Source organism: Mustela erminea, chromosome 4 (genome assembly GCF_009829155.1).
Source record: "Mustela erminea isolate mMusErm1 chromosome 4, mMusErm1.Pri, whole genome shotgun sequence".
NCBI lineage: Eukaryota > Metazoa > Chordata > Mammalia > Carnivora > Mustelidae > Mustela > Mustela erminea.
The window spans coordinates 5,224,271-5,246,836 of record NC_045617.1 but is presented as its reverse complement, the minus strand read 5'-3'; the positions used below and the strand labels follow the sequence as shown (position 1 = coordinate 5,246,836).

The window sequence follows — 22,566 nt, the reverse complement described above, 5'->3', positions numbered from 1 at the left end:
GAACCTGGATCCTTAACCGGAGCTATAAATAGGCTGATAAGTACTTGACAGGGAAGCAGCCCCGGCCCAAAGAGCCCTTCTTGTCCCAGAGTTCTGTTTGCAAAGACCACGGAGGGGACAGAGGGCACCGGGCAGGGGAGGAGGCCGCCGCAGTGCGGTGGCGGGACACGTGTGTCTTGGCATTAACAGCCCACGGGAGTCGGGCGGGGAGGGCGCCGCGGCGGGAGAGGAGTTAATGGAGTGGGTCGAGGCACATCCCGATTGCCAAGAGCCGTGGAGTTGCCTCCCAGCGCTACCATTAACCTGGATAAATCCCGCAACTCAGCCAACCGTACCCCTCAGCCCGGCCCACCCCCAGGGCCTAAAATCCTAGGGCAGAGCTCCCCGCTGGTGACTCACGGTCAACTTCCCGGCCCGCCCGCCTGCCTAAGGCCCTGCTCGGTGTCACCTTCCAGAAATCTTCCAGTTGAGGGAAATTTCTTGGGATATTTTTGGTAGACAGCTGTTTGTGATTCTAGCCCCGAGTGCTGGGTGGCACTGGCTAAAAGGGTGGGGCCCGGGGACCCAGCTGGGGGATGTGGACATGAAGAAGGGACGAGTTGTGCCCGGGAGAATGGTGCCTGGCAAACCCGCACTAGGAGGCTGGGAGTCTGGGAGGCTGGCTGGACGGCTGGACGGCTGGACGGCTGGACGGCTGGCTGGGTGGCTATGTGCCTGTGGGAAAGAACAAGTGAAGGTCCAGCTTCTCCAGCTGCCCATCTCCAGCGTGGAGGGGAGGTCCAGCAAACCCTCGCCAGATATTTCTGAAATGAAATTGCAGATCTTTCAGCTGGAATTCCTCTTCCCTGGTGCTCGGTGCTTCCCTCACCAACATGTGGTGGCCTGCAGAGAATGCGCCCAATGGGAGACGCGAGCCCTGCCTGTAATCAGTCCAGGCAACGCCCCAAACCGGTGTGAGATGCGGATCTGCTCACGCTGGGCCGCCTCCTCCCAAGGGGCTGGGATGTGATTTCCCAGACTGGGTTCCCGCTTTCCCCTGAAACATGAATCAGTGTTGCACGGGGGCAAAAGAAAAAGGATAAGGACATATCTTTGGTCAAACAAGATTGGGAAATACTACATAATACATTTCTCTCTCAGATTCTATTAATATACATTAGCATATTAAAAATTGGAAAAGTTCACCTGGCACCTGGGTGGCTCAGTGGGTTAAGTCTCTGCCTTTGGCTCAGGTCATCACCTCAGGGTCCTGGGATCGAGCCCCACATCTGGGTCTCTGCTCAGCACCAAGTCTGCTTCTCCCTCTCCCTCTGTGATCTTTCCCTCTCTCTCAAATACATAAAATCTTTAAAGGAGAATCAGAAAAGTTCTGTGGTAAAGAAACCTATTTAACTTCATATGACCCAACATTTCTAAAATCTGTTTGTTAAAAAAGAGCACTTTGTGTCATGTGGTTACAGAACAAGGCCAACCCCACAGGCGTCCATGTCCTAATCCCCAGGACCTGTGCCTACATTACCTCACAGGGTGAAGGTTACCCGGGGAAGGTTACCCGGGGACTCCCCGTGGGCTTAATCTAATCACAGGAGTCTTTACGAGAGAGAAAGCTTGTTGTCAGGGACAAAAGTTGAGACAAAGAAACAGAAGTCGGAATGATGGATTTGAAAAGGGAGAAAGGCCCAGGGGTCAAGGAATGGGGTGTCTCTGAAGCTGGAAAGGAGAGCAAAGAGGAAAAGAAAACGATTCTCCCCAGAACTTCCAAAAGGAACATAGCCTGCCCACACCTTGACTTTAGGGCCCACACCTTGACTTTAGGACCCACGCCAGCATTCCGAGCTCCAGAACTACCGGCGCGTGAATCTGTGTTGAGTTGCTAAGTCGGCGACAACGCGTTACAGCAGCAAGAAGCAGCACACAAATAGAGTATCGGCGTTTCAGAGGTGATCCGCAGAGTTCGGGAAGCTGAGGACATCCCTGCTTGGTCGTCAGGCAGGACGAGACGCCCACTGCAGGCCTCCCCAGGACCCGCGTACAACGGAGCTGCAGGTGTTCCTGGAGTCCTGTTTTGGGGATATGGTAACAGCTGTTGAAGGAACGCATCCTCTAAGAAATCAGTATCTGATCTCATCGGTTTTTTTCTAATACTGTGACCGTAGAACAGAGACAAAGGAGCTGAGCTCCTGTTTCAGCGGCTAGCCCGATGTTAGGCTGCTAAGTCCTTGCCCTAAGGGAGACCCAGCCAGGAAGGCTTTGGGGAGCTAAGCACCAGCGAATGTTGTGTGTACCTTCATCAGAACACCTGTCATTCACATCCTGGCACTTCTCCCCCATAGAACATTCTGGAGAAGGGCAAAGAACCCTTCAAGGCTTCCTTCCACCCCTCGTCCTAAGTCCTAAGTCAGTCTTTGGGGCCATGAGCTAAAGGGCCTGGCCCATGGACGTTTTGATGTAGAGAAAGATTAGAGGGGTTGAAAACAAGAAAGAAAGAAAGAAAGGAAGAAAGAAAGAAAGAGAAAAAAGAAAACAAGCAGACATCATCTTGCCAAAAATCTTGCAAAGAAGAACCAGCTCAAAAATGAAGTTGCTGAGGTAGAAGAGCATCTCCAGCTCGTTCTCTTCTGCACGTTGGGTCTTCGAGGCAAGAAGTCCGCCAGAGGGGTGGAAACCCTCATTCACTTGCTTCAACCCAATCGCAACATATTGTTCTCAGGCCAGACCCACTCCGGGGCCAAACGGAACAGCCTGCAGACCCGCACAAGGCCCATTGTATGCCGCCCGCCTCGGCTCCGTGTGTCCTCTGGAATGTCCTCCCCCAGCTCCCTGCGCAGCCAAGCCCTGTGTCTTCAAGGCCAGGCTCCTCCGACGGACCTTCCCTGACAGGCGGCCAGAAACACTCTCACACCCCAGAGCAAGGGTCGCAGGGTCCCACCCGGCCCTCACAGTGCTGTGGCCCTGTGACCGGGTGTGTGTGTGTGTGTGTGTGTGTGTGTGTGTGTGTGTGTGTGTTTGTGTGTGTGTGAATCAAGACTCAACCACGCCCTTGTTTGCGTCCTCAGACCGCACTTTCCCGAGGGCCGGTCTGCCTCAGGGCTCTTTGCATCCCAGACCGCAGAAGCCCGCCCAGTCTGGCTTCCTCAGAGAAGGAAATGATCCTAAGAATCCTGGTTCAGGTCACCAAGCCCAGGACTGATTTCGCCGGGCGTCCACACAGGAGCCCTCAGCCTCGCCTTCCCTGACTTCAGGGAAGGGGAAACTAGAGAAAGGAGTTTCCTAAAGACGGGGTCACTGGGAAGTGGGGCGCATTTTCTCGGTTCCGTGACCTTCCTAGCACCCAGCTCAGTGACTTGCATATGGAAAATGATCCCTGAACCAATCAGGAGTGGTTGAGATGACTCGGGGATAGGTTGAGATGACTCTGTGACCGGTGAAGGTCGTCTCACTACCATTTATAAGGGAGACCCAGGGCACCGCGGGGAGGTTAGGAAAGACCCTTCCCACACTGACACGCACAAGATCAAAAGTTAAATACCTTCTGCTCTCACCTACACTGAATATGTTTGCTAAATGTCTTTCTGACTTTCCAGAATTCTTTTTCACCCGTGGTACACTTCCTGTGATTTTTTTTTTTTTTTCAGATGAACATGAGGGCCCATTGCGCTCCATTGATACCTGGAAAGGTATCAGAGTTCGAATACAAATATATCGAGCATATTCTCTGAAAACAACTATGTTTGAAAATAAATGTGTTCTAAGCCTCGCAGCCTTTTGGACACTTGGGAACTCACTCTTTACGTGCCCCCCACGGCCCCCACCCGCCCCCACTGCCATATTTTTACGGTGAACCCCAAAGCCCTTCCTCATCCTGCAGTGGCTAAGCCACGGGCCCAGTCACCAGCCTTTCCGGGGCGGGACTCTTCCCTCTCATTCCCCACGGCCGTTCTCACACCACTCCTCTGCACCGGGCTGCATTTCGTCCAGTCCTCGGGACCCTGCGATCAAGTGTTCAGACCAAGGCGTCTTCGGCTGGGTCACGCAGCTCCTTCCCCAGGCCCCTCCGCCCAGCCCCTGGAGTACGGTTTGTGCTCACAGGGGCGTCAACACGGGCTTCTTCCAATGGCACAATACGATGACCGAGTGGTGGCAGGCGTGATTCATTGACACGGGTCGGTGGGTTGGCTCATTTGGTTGGAGGGGCTTTCCCAGGACCCACTGAGCCTTACAGACACCCCTGTGCACGGAGCACCTCAAAGTACCGGACCCCGTGTGTACTTACATGCAGTATCGCCCTGGAGAAGAGGGTCTCAGGGTTTATTCAGTTTTATTTTCCCACAACGGCACAACGGATCAGGACTAGACCTGAGATCAGAACCAAGGTTTGTCTGTCTGCCTTTTGTCCCATGCAACTCCTCCACCCGTCCTTGCCCGCCACCGGCTTCTCAGTGAATTCTACGAGATAACAGCTGCTTTAGAAATAACCATATATGTCCCCTTCTAGACCAAAAGGGAATCTATTTCCAGTTTGCCACTGAGCACCCCAGGGGACCTGACCAGCTCCGTGGTCACACCCCAACTCAGCATCTCTTGAGTGAAGATTTGCTGAGATGCTTCGGGAAGGAAGGACATCACTTAGGGAGCACAGGAATACACTGACCAGCACCACACCTCTTCTGCAGCCCAGCAGACTTGATGAAGCTGGGTGCCCCTGTGACTGCGGGCTCCTCTTCTGTCACCACCCCTCAGCCCTCCCCAGGAAATTTACAGAGGGCATCATTTGTGTCAGTGGGCCCCGGACCCCAAGGGGAACATTGGAATCAAACCCCATGGTCAGGCTGGTATCTTGTTCACTTTCCCTGGAAGTATCAGCATTGAAAGAAATTTTACAAATCAAATCATAGGCACATTAGAGTTAATTATATACTATTAAATTCACTGTTGTGGCAAAGCCTTGGAAAATGAAGAATCTGTTTCTAATTAAAGTAAACAAACTCCAGGTCCCCTCTTTGCTTTGCTTTTCTATCACACCCTCTGCGGAAGGCACAGTCAGTCCCACGCCAAAAAATGGTGCAAAAGCCCAGGCGAAAAGATCTAAGAAATCTTTCGGAGACCAGAATTTCTGAGCCTTTCTAAGCATCTTTGATAACGACTCTCAGCCTGTACTTTCCTTCCTGAAGAGCTCAAGGGTTTGTAGATGGAGACAGTGGGAAATGCTGGGAAGAGCCAATGACACAACCTCCAGGCTGCCCTTGGAAACGTGACAACCGGCGGAATATGAGAAGCAAGAAATGCAGCAAACTCTTGACTGAGTCCCACAAGGGGCTTCCCAGTCAGGCCTGCCTCTTGGTTTCTGCCCCAGCACAGTCCCCATGTGACTGTGAGATTGGGCAGGGCCCACCTCACGTAATTTGCATAGGAATTTCAGGAATGTGAGGGTGTGAAATATTAACAACTCTCTATATAATTATTAAGGGATTTTTTTTTTCCAGGCTGAAAAATTGTTACGGAGCTTAAATACAGGCTGAGAACATTTCATTAGCTTTTCTTTAAGTTTCTTTCAGACCAGTGGGAATCACAATTTGTAATAGTGGAGCTCTCTTTGGTAAAGAGTGATAAGGCTGAGGTTTCTGATTCTAACTACACATGCTTTAAATAGCTATCATAATTAATTATTAAGAGAAGTAGCCTTCTTTTACACGCAGAAGACTAAAATTGTGAGCAGGGAAAAAATATAAGATTGACATCTTATATTACATGATCTTTTAGGGCACCCGAAGCTTAAAATGGGATTCCTGTCGGTCAGTATTTTAGGAGTGGAGATGTCGCTTTTGAGGAAGTGTCTCCAGGAGACGTTTTTGCCCTCAAAAAGTCATGATAAAGGAAATGCTGTTCTTTCTTTCCACTGTGCTGTTCAATGCTGGGAGACAAAGGGGAAAATCAGACACTCGCTCCTGTGTTCCTCCCTGTGGTTCTCAGACGCAGATTGGACTTGCAGAAAACAGGAGCCAGACACAGGAGAAACTGTCTCGCAGCAACACGGAAGGGTCCAGACGGTGCCCCAAGGGGGTAGAACACCCATGTAGGAAGGGGTAAAGAAGGGAACACAGCCGGCTAGATTCATTTCCTTTTTTGATTCTGGGAGGCTGACTTTCATTTCCCCAAAGTGCATGCAGAGCTGGCATGGAAGCTTCCAGACTGGGCAGCCCCCCGGCAGGAGCTGTGGACAGCACTGCGAGGCTAGGGACTGACTCCTGGCAGCTCCGGTGGACCTGACCCGTCCTGCCTCATGGCCACGCGCCGGCGGGGATGTGGGCAGACAGACGGGGTCTGTGCTGGTGGAGCACAGAGTTAGGGAAGCGCGTGGCTCAGGGCTGGTGTGCGTGCGCACGTGTGCCGCTGGGGCAAGCTGGCGTCTGTGTGCGGTGAGTGTGGTCTAGACCTTGTTAGAAAGAATAAGAACCATGAGGGCCTTTGGAGGTACTTGGGCTGGACATTGAGATTATTTTTTTTTCTTCTCCTGCTTGGCTACAAACATCCAGAGGAAGTGAATCTCCGCGACCTGATGACCTCATTTCCAGCGTTTCTCAACAAGGCGCCGAGCCGTCAGCAGGAGGCCGGGCCAGCCAGGCATTCGGGGCCGGGGGAATGGAAGGTGCTCGGGCACGGACCGCAGCGCAAGCCTTCCCCACTGCTCTGCTCCGCACCGGCCCGGCCCGCTGGCCCCCAGCCCCGCGCCCCTCTCCTCCCAGGAGGTGTGTCTGGCGAAATCATTCCAGAGATGAGAAGGTGACGGCCATTCCCAAATAATAAAGCGCCCAGGTGGACGGGATCCCGCCGATGGGGTGGGGTCCTTAGTCAGGGACCGGGTTTCCGGTGATGATGCCCTGGAAATTAGCCACCCGCCGGAATCAGCAGGACACCTTCTACTGACAACGTTTGCCAAACTGGAGGCAAATCGAGGGCTTCATCCTGCCCGGTGACAATGATAAATGACTTTTATTAAATCAATAGATCAATTCAGAGCCAATAAGTCAAGACGTCCAGAGGTCGATCAAAGCAATATGCTAGCACAGGAGCCCCGAGGTCAGCTCCCCGCGAGCTGAAACTAGAAGCACACAGAGGAAGCCTATGAAGGAGCAGAAAGTGAAAAAGGACCGTCTTTGCCTTGCTCTGCTCATCTGCTCAGTTTCAAAGGAAAATAGAAACAGGCCATATTTTGTCCTCGAGTCTGTTGCAGCAGAGCCTGTCCTGGCCTCAGGACCCTGTGGGCAGACACGGGCTGTTGGAGGGCGTTTCAGCAGCCACCGCCCCTGTGCATTTTCATCAGCGTCTCCTGAAGGAGAAAGTGCAGAAAGTGGAGGCTCCCCGCGGGATGGGGAGGCCAGGCGGGAAGCGGGAGGGAGTGTGGCAGAGCACCGGTGGGGAGCACGGATTCCTAACCCCCGGAAGGCCGGGGCGGTGGGGGGGGGCTAGATTTCCTGCTGGGACCCAGTGGGAGCCGGTCAGCAGCAGGGCAGTCCCTCCTGGGGGCCACCCCCTCCGCTCCCCGCAGGCTGGCAGGGGCACCTCTGGGAGCTGGACGCCGATTCTCTCCACAGGCTGCCTCACAAGCAAACACACCTGCTCATGCTGTCACCCACGAGTGTCACCCACGAGTGTCACCCACTCATGCGCCCAAATCCACTCCCACAAATCCTGACACAGCGCTCATAGGTACGTGCGTGGCGCTCGCTTTCTCTCTCTCTCACACACACACACACACACACACACACACACTGGACACCAGGGCCACCCCCCACAGCACCTCTGTGAAGGCTGGGGGTGACGTTAACCTTTTCTTCACCCTCCCCCAATCCTGGCCTGCGTCACGGGCTCAGGTGGCAGGTGGAAGACCGAGACACGGCAGGGTTTCCTCAGGAGCGCTCGGAAGGACGGGGCGTCAGGAGCAGGTGTGTGGGCAGCGCGGAGAGAGGAAAGGCGGCGGCTCCTGGGAGCGGCCCCGTGGGGTGTTACCGAGAAGCAGACCCACGCACAGCCTGCCCTGGGCTTGGGGAGCCTGGCCACTCGGCGATGGCCCAGAAGGAAAAGGAAATACTAGGAGAATGTTCTGGAAAGCCTCGCTGTGGAGAAGGGCGGGTTTTGACGTGGGGCTGGCTTTCCCAAGTACAGTTTGGCCTCACAGATCTGTGCTCCCGCACAGGGAGTCCACCCGACGCGGGTAAGTCTGCGGCTGCCGGGTTCGAGCTGGAAAGAGCGGGGAGACGGAGGCCCCGGCGTGGAGGTCAGGCCCCCCCATGGCGGGAGCGGGGGTCCTGCCTGAGGAGGGCCTGGGCTGGAGACGGGTCCCGCGTGAGGAGAAGCAAGCGAAGCGAACCAGCGCTGTGTTTTCGTGGACACGCGTCACGCGCACACAACACTCTACTGAGCTACACATACGAGGGCAAAGAGTCGTTCAAATAACACTTGACCCAACTCCACGTCCGTGAAGAAATACATTCTTAAAGGACACAGAGTCTGAACCCAAAAAAGCTTACAGTCAAATAAAGTCCAGAAAACAAGAGTTCCAGCAGCAGGAGGATGTATATATTCTTTACGGCCGCTCGTAAATGTCAAGGAGTCCCAGGGGCAGCTAGAGCCACTCGCGGGCCTGAAGGAATTCAGTTCAAAAGCTCCTTGATGGGGTGTGGGAGTGTGGGAGGAATGCGGGGTGGTGTCCAGGAGGGAGGCCGGCACGCCGAGGACATACTGTAGGGGACGCGCAGGGAGGACGGGGTGGCGGAGCCGCAGGGGAGGGCCCGGTCCGAGGTGTGACGCACCAGGGCTCGGTGGCACCGACTTGTATTCTAGGGAGGAGGGGATACGTGGTGGGGGGCTGGGAAGATCGTCCTGAGGAGTCGTAGGTCTCTTTGGAAAGGGCACAGGAAACACCGAGCTTCCAAGAAAAACGGCCCCTTAGCCAGGAAAGTTCTGTGGTAGCAGAACAGGGGGGCTGGAGGGGGCTGTTGACGGAGGTTGTGGGGACCGTGCGTGGAGGACGGGGAGAGGTTGTGGAAAGCAGCGTCCCGTGCACGGCACGGATGGGCCGAGTCTGGGAGACAGAGGAGAGAGAACTCACAAGTGACCCAGAAGCCACTCCTGACCAGGAGGATAGGAATGTGACTGCTGAGAAACGAGGGAAGATTAGAGCATGAGGGGAAACTAGAGAGAATCCGTTTAGCTTTAAATACTAGCGGATTTCTAAGTCCAGATTTCCCACCGAAAGCAAGAGGAGGAGATGGAGGAGGACGTGACGGGGCAGACGGAGCAGGAGGAGAAGACTGGCTGGACTTGATGTCGGAAAACAGCCTTGCAAGGGCAAGTTTCGGAACTCGGTAGACCCACATCACCTCCTGCAGAAAAGACAGGCGCTAACAGGCCAGCCTCAACGACCAGGAGAAGTACCCTGAGACCACCAGGCCCTCCAGAGGGAGACTCCGCGGAGGGATGATTACTGGGCTGGACCACCTGGCAAGGGGTCACCATAGACGATCACAGATTTCTTGCTTTTGTCCATTGAATATTATTTTTAAAGTTACGGTTTTCCCTTTTATGGTTTAGTAATGGGGGGAAAATTTTAGATACGCAGAAAAGTTGCAAAGATAGACTCTTGCATGGTCCTGGTTCCTTAGTCTCTTCTGCTTTGGCGCTCTTCTCAGTCTTGCTTTGGGTGGCATGACCGTTTGGAGGACTAGTGGTCAGCTGCGTTCTAGAATGTCCCTCCGTTTTGTTTCGTTCTCATTTCTTTTCTGTAAATAAACTATGGCTGGTGGGTTCTGAGGGGAGGGGGGAACTACAGAGATTCAAGGTCATCTCACCCTCCCTCGACAGATGCGCACTGTTTACATGACATCAATGAGTGTCATTAACTGTGGTCACCTGACCAAGGCCGTGGTTGAGAGATTCGTCCAGTAGACAGTTCCTTTTCCTCTCTTCCATGCTCTACTCATACTCTGCTCAGAAGCGGGTCACTAAGTCCTGCCCTACTCAAGGGCAGAGGGTGAAGGTGGAGGAGTATCCGTGTGAGTTACTTGCAATTCTTCCGTAAGGAATATTTGTCTCTTTGCTCCCATTTAAGTCCTTATTCAGGAAGTTGTTTCTGTCAACATGGACTCACAGAGATTTATTTTAGACTTTGAGCCATAACGGTGCTATGTTACCTACTTTTTTGCCAATTTTTTGTACCAGTCAGTACAGCTTTGGCCATGGAGAGCTTCTTCGGGTGGGCTGTTGGGTCCCTCTGCCATCCCCCATCCTTATGTTATCTGAGCACTTCCTCACTTTCTGCCACCACCAGAGCCTCCAGACTCCTCTTGTGTTTTTCCTGATCCAGTCCCAGAATGAGCCATTTCTCCATGAGGCCCTGGAGAGTTGCCTTGAGAAACCAAGATCTGGGCCCTGGGTGCATTTGATGCTACTGGAATGTCTCTGCTTCTTGGCCCTTTCAGCAGACAAAGCTGGGAGATCTGTGATTGCACACTAATTCATGCACACACGTTATCTGTAGTTACTTTTGTCTGCATCTATCCTGAGCTAACCAACGTCTTGGACTCGAATCCGTGGCTTTCTCCCCTTGCATATCCTTAACTGCCTTCTTTCTCCCACCATCCACCAACCATTCACTCATTTGCTTGACGCCAGAGCACACGTGAAGTTGTTTCAGATGGTGAACCTGCACCGCTGTGGAACATTTTTATCTATGCTTTTGGAGCACAAAACACTCGTGTATTAATACAGTAAAATCTCGGGGGAAGTATAAAAGCACATGAAAGAATAGGATTCATAAAAATATCAACCAGCTGGAATAAGGAATCCAAGTAAAAATGTGAACTTCCAGTACACACAAGAGTTCAAAAATAAATAAGTGACATAAGTAGAGCCCAACAGAGAACAGGCTCCCAGCAATTCACACGACCGGGGAAAGGAGTGGACGTATTTGGTTGACCACAAGCTTGGGATGTGGCCGTGCTGGGAAATAAAACCGAGAGTCTGCCCTGGTGAAAATAGAATATGGTAGTCAAGGCAGGAAAATGCCCCCCAGTCTATGTACAGGTCAGACACCATGTCTGCAGATGCATTTATATCCATCCTTTAGAACAGGGCATGGGAGGGGGAGCAGAGTCATACGCAAGGGATAAGATCATCCTCTTAAAATACTAGCAGGGATTAGATGTACCGTGTGCCACTCCAGAGAGAAGAACTAAGACCTAGGAGTCTGGGGACGAGCCCCTAAGCGGTGCGACTGCACAAGCAGAGGGCCGAATCTGCCCCAAACGCTCCTGACACGGGGGCCAGCAGAAGCATTGTCCCGATTCGGGACCCTGGAGGGAGAGGCTAGAGGTCACGCCCTTGAGAAAGCTTCAAGGACAAGCCGGAAGGGTGGTCCCACGGGGCTGTTAATGACAACGCTTCGGTGAAAAGCACAAATAGGATGAAGAACCAACATGAGGGAGGTCAGGGGACCAGGAGAGCGGAGATCCAGGAGCAGGAGGAGGATGGGCAGGGAGGACCCCTAAGGACCCACTCCCAGCGCACTGGGGACTTCCCAGCCAATTCCCTCTGACCTGTGGAGCCAAATGACCCCACAAGCACAGCAGAAGGAAGGCAGGGTCTGTTTGACTAGAAGGAAAACTTCCAAATAATCAGAGTTGTCCCCAAATAAACATAATCCCTAGTCAAGAGAGGGTTTCTAACAGGTGGGTGGGCCACAGTAGCAGCGTGGCCCCCGAAGACAAAATGACACTGCGGTGCCATGATTGTAGGGGACAGGCCAGTGCTGGGAAGAGAGACCTGGGATGGTGGGCTCGGAGGTCCCCGGGGAAGGAAACAGCGCTAGTCGGAGACTCACGACCCCTGGGAGCAAAGTGCGTGTCACAGAGCGTTGGAAACCTGTTTGATTTGACGTGACTCTCGAAGTTGCTTCTGTTCTTTCTTTTACACGTATATTTTTAATTACAAAAAGATAATCTTAACATTGAGCCACGAGGCCAGGATGCCAATTCTGACTCAGGGACACGACATCTGGAGGACCCCGGGCGAGCGACTTGGGTGCCGTGAACCTCAATTTCCCAGTCCACAGAAGGAAGGGGGCGCACCAGGAGATCTCTCAGGACTCTTCCAGCTCTACCTTTTTAGAAGAAGAGACCCCATTATTTCAAACAAGACCCCCTAAAAACTGTTTCCTCTCTAGGATGTCATGGAGCCCCCTTTCCAAGCCCGGTATGGTTTCTTTAACTTTGTTAGCAGAAGGAAAACGGATCGCGCGACCCACAAGCATCCGCTGCCCGCCGGGGACGCAGTCCCGACAGTGGTGACCAGGAAAACTACGGGTGGATTCAGAGCGTACCAACCAAGGAGCCAAAACGGTGATCTCAGCTCTGTAAGCGTCCGACACGATGCGGACCACAGAGCGACCACAGCGTGCGAGGGTGAGGCCAGACGCCACGTCTGTCCGAGTTTGGAAAGGAACACAGCCCCGCGGAGGAGACTGCTATTTTGGTTTGCACAGGGGAAGGCATCCTGTCATGGGATACTACAGGCTGTGTGGGCACCCCGGGCGCAGGAGCAGGAGGACTCCCGAGGGATGAAAAGGAAGACGGAAGCTGAGAGTTAGCGAGCGGGCTAAGAGGCGAGCGGGTTCAGCCCAGAGCCCAGTGCCTCCAAGGAGCTGAGCAAATGTGGGCTGGACGAATAACTCAGAAGTAGCAGGAGATTGTGGGCGCCGGCAGGCGAGAGGACGTTCAGTCTGTGAAATGTGGGAATAAATCTGCCTCCGCGGTGAGACTCCCCCAGTCTGACCCTGGTACACACCTGCCTGCGTGTCCGCAGCTCGGTTGTGAGAGGTGTGAGGTCAGCACCTGCACCGAGATTCTGAGCCAAAACTTTTAGATGAAGGTAAATATATGCAGACCACCAGCAGGAAGTACGCACACGCACTTTCTGGAAGTTTCTGGAAGTTACCAGGGAACTGTGAAGTTACTTCCCAAAAGGGTTAGGGCAGCCCAGGGTACACTGAAAATCCACGTTGTAAGTCTGGCCAGAGCCGTTTCCTGGGTTGTTCCTGTGTCTCCGGGGTCGGCATGTGGTCTCTAGCACTGATTACTCCTGTGGCCTTCACAGGTCTGTGGGAGAGGTCTCACCGGACCCCTTGCTATTCTGGGGTTTGGGGAAGACTGGGTGAGTAATTTAAAATGAAAGCAAAAGCCTGGCTTTGGGACATTTTTGATCATTCTCTTCGTTAGCAAACTTCCTGAGTTTCTAAGATGGATAAAATAATGAATTGAGGGACGCCTGAGTGGCTCACTTGGTTAAGGGTCTGCCTTTGGCTCAGGTCATGACCTCAGGGTCATGGGGTCCAGCCCTGCGTCAGGTTCCCTGCTTGGTGCGGAGTCAGCTTCTCCCTCTGCCCTGCCCCCCGCTTGTGATCTTTCTCTCTCTAATAAATAAATAAATCTTAAAAAAAATAATGAATTGATAAAGGAGTTGAAAAAGAAAAAGCGTGTCCTTTTGAAATTCAACTCACAACGTAAGAGGAGGAAAACAGTACAAACAGAAACTGTATTATAAAAATTGGCAGCTTTGATAAATCTTAAAATAACAAAACTATAAAACACTAGAAGAAAACAACAAAACAATAACGAGAGGTGCAGAAATGTTTTGCAAATAAGAGAAACGTTCTTGGGTGTTTGGGGATGACTAGATTCGAAGACACTAAGTCTTCTTCCCTTCAGGGGGTCTTTGGAAGGCTGAACTTAAACGTGGGCCTTGGCTGGGCACCTTCCAGGAGCCAACACACCGCGTCATCTCCTCTAGCCTCGGTCGTCCTGGGAACCAAGGTGAGGAGGAGGCCGCCGGGTCTGGATTTGGGGGAACTGAGCCCCTGAGAAGTTAGCTTCCTTGACCTCGTTGGTTCCCACAGTGACTGCAGAGCTCTGCACAGAGGAACGGAGATTCAGTCCCGAATAGGCCTCACGGTGCACTCTGTGCACTGATCCCTGGGGCTCTGTGACTGGCTAGCGGAGGATAGGGGAAGTAGGACAGACACCCGTGGTAGTGGTGGGTAGGACAGATGCCAGTATGGAAATGTGGCAGCTTTGGGTAACTACAGGAAGAGCATGGGGAATCCAAGTTTGGAAAGCTTTCTGGCTTGGCGGCGCACGCAACGCTCCCCCAGGGGGGCTCTGTGGCTCGGGAGGGTCCTCGTGTCCGCTCACCCCGAAGCGGACAGGGCTGGCCTCCAGCTTTCACACAACTATCTTTTACTGCAACTTCAACCTTAGGATTAAGCAAGAGCCACCTGAGGATCCAGGGAAAGCCTAGGGTGACATCACGTGGGTGCTTCTGACACGTCGTGACTCCGTACGGAATCATACACTCTGTCACCGTGGGGTGCACCTGCTTCCCAAGATTTGGCCTATGCATCAGACATGGCGGAGAGCCCAGGAGCAAAGTTCTAAGAAAGCACTGCTTCTGTAAACGGTAAATTGTGTTTTCTTTGTTAATTTGGGACTAAAAATAGCCGTCAGACCACCATAGAGTACTTGGGCGCTATTTCCACCCACAGAGAAGGAAAAAAACAAGGCTGCTGGTAGGAGAGAAAGTTTTCCTCCCCCCAGCTCCGTTTTGTGTCCTTTGAATTTTCACCTTTCCCCATGGAGAACGAGACGTCGTGCATAATTAATCCTAGAGTTTACCCTCTCCAAGTGGGAATCTGCCACAAGTAAGTTCTGAATGGGAATGTCATGTGTAAGAGCTTTTAAGGTTATGATGGCACTATATAATATTTCTCCACTGAAATATCAAGTTCTAGAAGGAAGGAACGTGTCAAAATGCAATTCTTTGTTGTCATGGTTCCCAGGTTGATTCTCTGCTTTGGGCCCTGGAGCCTTCTGAGAGGCCCTGACTCATAGGTCAGAGGCCTGGCCTGGGGGTCAGATCTGATTTCCAGTCTCTTGACTGTACGACGAAACCTAATACATAACAGCCCAAGGCCCTGAGCCTCTTGGGGCCTTAGTTCCAGCTCCAAAATCAAGAAATTCTGTGCCTCAACCTTCAGAGACCCAGCTACGATGTTTTAAATATGGCGTTCTGCATAAAACATGGACACAGGCCATTAACTATCTCATTAAATATCTGTCAAATGAATGAATGAAGGAACAAATGAGTGCCAGTCAGGGCTCCGAAGCCATTTTCTTGAAAATTTTGAAAGAACAATCAAAGGCAAAGTTCAGCAACCGAAAACCGGAGACTTTGATTCACTGTCACCGAACAAGTTGAAAAATCTTAGTAAGAGACACTTGAACCTTTTAAGTATCATCTTGTGGTAATAATGACCTCTCATGCATATTTATGCACTCAGCTTTATAATAACCACTTGAAAGACGAGGTTTTTTTCCCCCCTGGGGAATGAAGCTATGTGAAGTGTGACAAAATATTCCAAGTTCAAAGGTCCAAATATGTAAAATACAAAACGCTGGAATTTCTTCTACAAGCACAAAGCACCTTAGTGTTTACTGACTTAGGGAGCCTTTGGACACTCCAGCCCTCTTTGAAAGCCGCCAAATGCTTGCCTACCCCCGGCATTCCTTCGGAGGCACCCTGGCCTGCCCCGCCGAAGTGTGTGCGGCTCAGCCGCGGTCCAGGCAGGGCACGTGTGGAGATGGAGGAAAAGGTTGGTCGTCGGGTGCTCCGCAAAGAATTCCAAGCAGGTTCCGACAGCCGGAGCTGCTCGGCAGAAAACCTTTCTGCTACCGTTACTCAGGGTCATTCATTACCCTCCCAAAGTAAAATCATCTGACCCCATTTCCTCAGTAAGTTAATTATTTCATTTCTTTGTAAGAGGCAAAACACTACTTTTATTGTTAATTAATATGCTAAAATTAGGTTATGCCATTCTGGACATGTGAAATTGAATTTAGTACTTTCAAATATATTTCTTGAAAGCCGGTTAAAAATAAATGCCTTCAACATCTTTTCTTTTTCCAACAGCATAAATTTCCTTCCTATGAAATTTCACTTCTTCCTGCTGCGACAAATGACAGAAAGCCGCTTATTTTCCAAAGGGAAGGAGGAATAATAGTAATGAGACATTCGGTGAGCATTTCAAAGTTCATATATTTAATAATTGAGCCAACTGAAAAGAAAAGAAAAACAAAATGCCACAAAAGAGGGAGAGCCCTCCGTGGGTTTCAGGAACAAAATTATTAAATAGAAAACTGAGAGGAATTCTTTATTTGTGGACTGATTTCAGGCACTTAATTCAGGTTTGAATTCAGGTTTCAGGTTTCTTTTTCTTTCTTTTCCCCTTGATCAATGTGAAGAGATCATGGAAGAATCAGAAATTTCTGTTTCTGAAGAGAAGCAGAAATCCCACGCCTGTCTAGAGACGGCAGGAAAGCTTCCTTGGAGGGAGGGATACAAAATGGCTCCTTCTTTCCCTCAGTTCTTCTGCTCTAATGAAATTCCCCCTGATACATCTGCCATCCGGCACTGTTAATTACTTTTCTATTTATTTAGTAGACCTACAAGTGGAAAGCAATCTATTGCCAGGGACTTGTTTGACTCCTATGCTAAGTAGACGGCATTCCGATGTGGTGAGGTTGATAGCGGCCAGCCGGAGCCCAACTTTTATCTCATTGCCATGTCAAATTAGCACCCAGCAGGCCCTGGATTCAAGGAGGGTTTGGTTCTTCCCTTCTCTGCAAAAGGTTCATAGTTCTTACAAGTCAGTAAACTGACGCTAGTCATTCTCTGTTGGGCCCTGCTTCTTTATCCCTGCAAGTGACAGGAGAGACTAAATGTAGGGTTTCCAAGGCGGGGAGGGGTCTTTATGCTAAGGACCTCGCTGTGAAAGTGCAGAGGTACCTTCGGATCACTGCGGTAAATGCACTTGGAATAGTGGGCCGTGTCCCCTGGAGACCACCGGAGGAGTAGGTCACGTCTACGCAGCAGACGTGCTATGGCGTCACCCCTTTGCCCCAGGTGTACCCCCAAGCACACGTGGGATTTCTGGCCGTGCTTCTGTGAGCCTGATCTCCATTCTTTCCACCCGGGGTCATCTGGTGGTCAGTTAAGAGGAAAACGGAGTCAGAGATCAGACTTATCTCTGCAGGCCGCTTGGGCGTCCCCAGGGGCCGGGGGTGACGCGGGCGCCGCGGGTGTGCGGCCACCAGGCATCACTGAGGCGCAGAGAGAGGAGCCGAGCCGAGCCGAGCGGGGGACAGTGCTCCCGTCTTGTCTCCAGCCCCGGGGCCGGGTCCCTCACACGGTCTCAGTCTCCGTCCCGTCCGCTGCTCCTGCCCGGTTTGCAGTGGTTTGTTTTGTTTTGTTTTGTTGGTTTTCGTTTTGTTTTTTTTTTTTGTCTTCCTCCCGCCCTCCCTTCCTTCCCTTCCAAGACTGCGGGCCACATGGTGTCTTCTGGAACGTTAGAAGAAGGTGGGAGCAGAGGCCGCCACCAGGAGAGCCCGAGTGCGATCAGCTGTGGCGGTTCAGACTCGCCTTCCCGTCCCGGCTGACCTCGAGCCTGTCTGTCTGTCCGCCTCCCCGCCTGCCCGCCTTCCCCGACCCCGGCCCTGTGCCCGCTGAGCGGCCGGGCTCGCTCTGTGCAGGGTCTGCCCGGCGGCAGAGGAGGTCCGCAGCCCTGAGCACGGCCCGACCCTGCGACCAGGGTCCGGCCCATCCCATCCTGGTCCCGGCGCGTGTCCTTCGCCCCCGGCGCGTCGGCCGACCTGCCCGCGGGCCTGGCTCCGGCCCGTCCAGTTCCCTCACGACGGCCTCCAGCCCCTTCCACTCACGCGAGGCCTGTGTTTCCTTTGACCTTCAGCTCTGCCCTGAAGCATGTCCTGACTTTCCGGGGTCCGCTCTGGCGACACCCTGGCTCCGAGCCCGCTGGCGCTTAGGAGGACGGCCGGACGGCTCTCCCCGGCCCGACGGCTCTTCCCGGCTCGCATTTGCTTTGAAAGTGGGATTCCCGGGTCCTGCCCGAGGGGGTCCTAGCGCAGGTCCTGCTACAACAGTCTGTGACCTCGGACTGGGAATCGAGGAGCCCCGGCGTCCTCTGACCTGGACACACACTGGGACCCTCCTCGGTGAGCCCACCTCCCTCTCCTCCCTTCCTTGCTTGTCGGCCTCCCCTGGGCCTTCTCGCTGCTCCGTGGCCCCGGCTTCGCGGCCCGCTGCGGGGCCGGATGTCGCCCCGCGGGCTCTGCAGCAAACTCTGTCCCAGGGCCCCGTCAAGCCTCTAGGGAAGGAGAGACTGTGCACCCTCCCAGGGCGCCTTCTCCAGGGCTGACCCCTCTCCCCGGCCCCGACTCTCCTCCCCACCTGACCCGTCCGGGAACACGTGTGCCATCTCGCCGTCGGCCGGTGCTTCCGCGCAGGCTGGGGCCGGGCGCGGCCTCTGTTCTTCTCGAGGTGGGAGAGTCAATTACGCATCAGAGTCTATTAATCTTATAAACAGTTATGGAGCTGAAGAGGCCGAATCGAACAGCTGAGGTTTTAAAGAAGTTGGAGTGTGGGAGCCATTATTATAATGAACTTCCGTGATGTATAATCATGTCTCTGGGTGACCAGCCACAATTCTTTAAGTCCGAGAAATTGTAAATGAAGTGCAGGGGTTTTATTTATTTATTTATTTATTTATTTACTTTAATGTACATAAAGCAGCCTGCCAAAAGGTTGTGCTTATGACCAACAGCCCCCGGGACCCCTGTCTGGGGATGCACCTGCTCCCAGCCTGACTGGCCGGTCTTCGGCACCGTCGTCCCCAAGCTGGCAGACCCCGCAATCTAGCGAGGAACCTCTTGCTCCTCCCAGGGACTGGGACAGAGGATAGGGTGAGGAGGAGGAATATGCTGTGGTCCTTCTCTATTCAGACCTGTTTGGTTGTCTGTCTCTTAAATGTGGTTCAGTGGCATAAGAAAGGGGATTTATCTTCCTCCACAGATGTAACAAACAGATGCTGGGACCAGAGATCTTGCATAGTCAATAAAAGATAAGTCATACAATCTATAAAACTGCTGAAAGAAATCAGAATTTCAGCAAATTCTAGTTTCTTTTTTTCGGGCTGCTCCTTTTGATCAACTATGGGGGGGGGGAAGCCAGTCGTGCATAAATTCCATCTGTGATTATACCACGGTAGGAACGTGGCCAGAAGAGGAATAGGGGATAGAGCGATCATTGCGCTGCGATACTGACGCAGTAGAATGGAGAAGGATGCCGGTGATAAAGACAAAGCTGTCATAATCAATTAGCATTTAACTTTTTGTAAAGATCTGGGAGGCGATGGGTTCTTTAGATTTTAATGTGCAACTTCAAAGTAATTTTGTAAGCTATTTAAATGATGCTCCCTTTTTACAACTCTACATAATTTGATTATACAAACCATCCTCCAATCCTTGGATATGCAAATGCAGCATCAAATGATTTTTTCCATATTTTGATAGAATTTGATGTTCGTGGCAGTGATGAGATGTGACACAGATCACAGCAGGGTTTCAGTAGCCTGTCCGTCAGGTACACTGAGGCCGGTCAGGTTTTAAATAAAGGCTTTTTGAGAATCACCCTTCACAGTAAAAATCTGGAAACCAAAGACAGGGCAGTGATTGATGGGAGTTTGGAGTCAAAAATGCCTTGCATCTAATCCCAGGGCCACGACGATGCTAAATCTGCGAATTAAACTCCCAGATCCTCAGTCTTCCCACCTGTAAAATGGGACTTATAAGTCATAGCTGACAGAAATGTTATAAAGGTTGGCAGTGAGAATGAAAACACCTGGTAGAACATGGAGAGGACCCTCATATGGCAGCCATCCTTGCTCTACGACTAAAACTAGGACCATTACTAACTTCCAAGCTATTCCTTTGGCAAAGTTATTCTTCAAGCAGGCATCCAGTGATGTAGTGATGCTGAGATTATGCCAATGGCTTTGTCGTGATTTTAGAGGAGAGGGTACTTGGGGGCGCTTCCTCGAGGGGTCACCACCAGAACGGACAAGCCTAGAATGGCAGATTGTGCATTCACTCAACATTTCCTCAACTCCTCCTGTAGAGGTGATACTGTGCTGAGGGCTGACGAGTTAAGAATATGGGATCATCATTGACCGCTAGGAATTCACAGTCTAATAAACTCCTAGAGGTCAACAGACTCCAAGACGTCAAGGGGTAGGGGAGACAGACAATTGCACAGCCATGGAATAAGCACCAAACAGGGACGCAAATTATAAGGTTCGGTTATAAGCAAAAGAGAGAGGACTTGCTTAGGGCAGTTCCAGAAGGCTTCGCGGTAGACCTGAGGTCTGGATTGAGGCATGAGAGAGGAGTGGGTTTGCCAACAGACAAGTCATGAAGCTCATTCCTGGAGAGCAGTGGTTATGGATCGGGTGTGATTTTCCTCCCGAGGGGGCATTTGGCAAGATCTCAAGACATTTTTGATGGGCATGACTTGGGGGTGTCAGCGTCCACTGAAGCAGGGATGCTGCGATAGTGGACGGCAGACCCTCCCCCAGCAGAGGATCATCCAGCCCCAAATGTGAGTCGTGCCCAGGCTGAGACTCGCTGGGCTGGGGGCACCAAGAGGGCAAGCACACGGGGGCAGGAGATCACACAGCGTGTCTGGGAAATTCCACTGACTCGGTATGGCCTCGTGCCCTTGCAGGAGAGGGAAAGGAGCCCGGATGGAGTCAAACTGTGACGAACCTTGTCGGCCATAACGGGCTGAGGTTTGCTCCTGTTTTTGTGCTCCTTATACTTCCCCTAAAGTAGCCCCAGTGTTACAGGACAACTAACTCAGTCTGCCATATCGGGAACCAACAGCTTGAGAGAGCCAAAGTTCTGTATTATCTTCAATTTTCCTTCCCTTCCTAATTAAAATTAAAAAAAAAAAAACAAAAAACAATAAGGCGTTTTTCCCTACAAGTTGAAAGTCAGTGCTTTCGGTAGAACAGCAAGTGTGTGTGTGTGTGTGTGTGTGTGTGTGTGTGTGTGTGTGATCCAGGATGAGATGCTTGAATGAGCCGGGCCGGGCCTGAAGAATTTCAAACGGGAAATGACAGAAGCTGACGTGGGAGTCTGGGTCTTGTGTCACACAGGGCTGCGTGAGAGCGGGCCAGCTCCGCAGCGCCGGCAGAACCGGCCTCCCCGGAGGACCGATTCTTGATCTGGTGGCCCGGAGCTCAGGGTCACAGCTGATTTTGAACCGTCCGTCAGCAGCACTGCCATGGAAGAAAGGAGCCCACTTCCTTCACAGAAAGACCAGGGGCTTCTAAAGGCTCTGGATCGGCCACTTATTAGCTGTGTGACCTGAAGAAAATCACTTCACCTCTCTGGTCTGGGGCGACAAGAGTTAGCTGGCCCAGAAGAGCTTGTAGGCTCCCAGCCTCACACTCCACACCGCCGGGCCTGGGGAAGCCTTTCTGCACAGCGGTGGGTTCTGGAAGTCAGCGGCGTTTGGCTGGGCCCTGCACACCAACCACGGCACAGTTTTGGGGTTTGGGGAGGCCCAGTGGAAATTCAGCAGCAGTGAGTTTAATTTTCCACTTTCGTCATTTCATTCCTTCTGAGTCTTGAGAATTCTTTGGCTGTCAAGAGTCCCTTATTGTTATACAAATCTCCCGAATCCCTCTCAGCTGACCTCACAGGCCTCAGAGAACCCTTGAGTGCAGATTAAGGAGAATGAACTTGGGCGGACAGAACAGAGAGGCCTACGTGCGGCCCAAGAGCATGGATACTGTTAACGTTCCCTCAGAAATATTTACTCACCCGTTCATTTAGGTAATGCCCTTTCTCTCTGGGTCACAAAGCATTACACAAAACTAGAAATGGGTTGTTTCCACCTGCCCAAAGGGCCGTTGATGAACAAAAGTCACATACAGTGAACAAGGAGGGGCATGGGACTGAGTACCCTTTTCCTTGGTGGCCACAGGGCTCTGAAACGTCTTCCCAGACAACCACGTGGTAGACCTGAGTCGGTTCTTACCGCCTCCCATCCATGCCCTCATCTGTGAACTAAGCAGCTGAAGTAGATGGTCCCGTACCTCTTTCTGCTCTAAACTTGTACGATTAGCGGGGTTGAGCCATGGATCTGTGCTGGCTCCACGGTAAAACTAGGGAATGGAATTCTGGTTAGCAGACGAACTTCCAATGAGGTGGCTGATGAGAGACTGAGGGCTGCTTTGTGGGCATCTCTGGGTTGACAGTGTGGCCACTGCTCGATGAGTCATTGCTAAGGAAAAAGAATGGCTCCGAACTGAAAGTTGCCCCACTGAAGGGAGGAAACCAGAGACCCATGGGTGGGAGAGACCCAGAGGAGGAGCAAAGAGCCCACGCAGGAGAACGCGAGCCCGGTCGGTGCCCCTTGGACCTCGGGCAGAAAATCCTGGTATGGTTTGGGAAGACAGAATTTGGGGGCTGCCCACTTGACTCACAAGAACTTGTAAACTTCTTCCTCTTTCATCCTTGTTTTACTGGAGTTATGTAAGAATGACGTAGTCATATCACAGGGTGATTTTCAAAGGCAGTCCACGGGACCTGCGTGTGCGGC

At 52.1% G+C, this 22,566-nt stretch overlaps 1 pseudogene; it reads left to right on the top strand.

The window, feature by feature from the left end:
* The first annotated feature begins 7,876 nt into the window (after positions 1–7,876).
* Positions 7,877–20,886, top strand: LOC116587473 (annotated as a pseudogene).
* Positions 20,887–22,566: the final 1,680 nt, after the last annotated feature.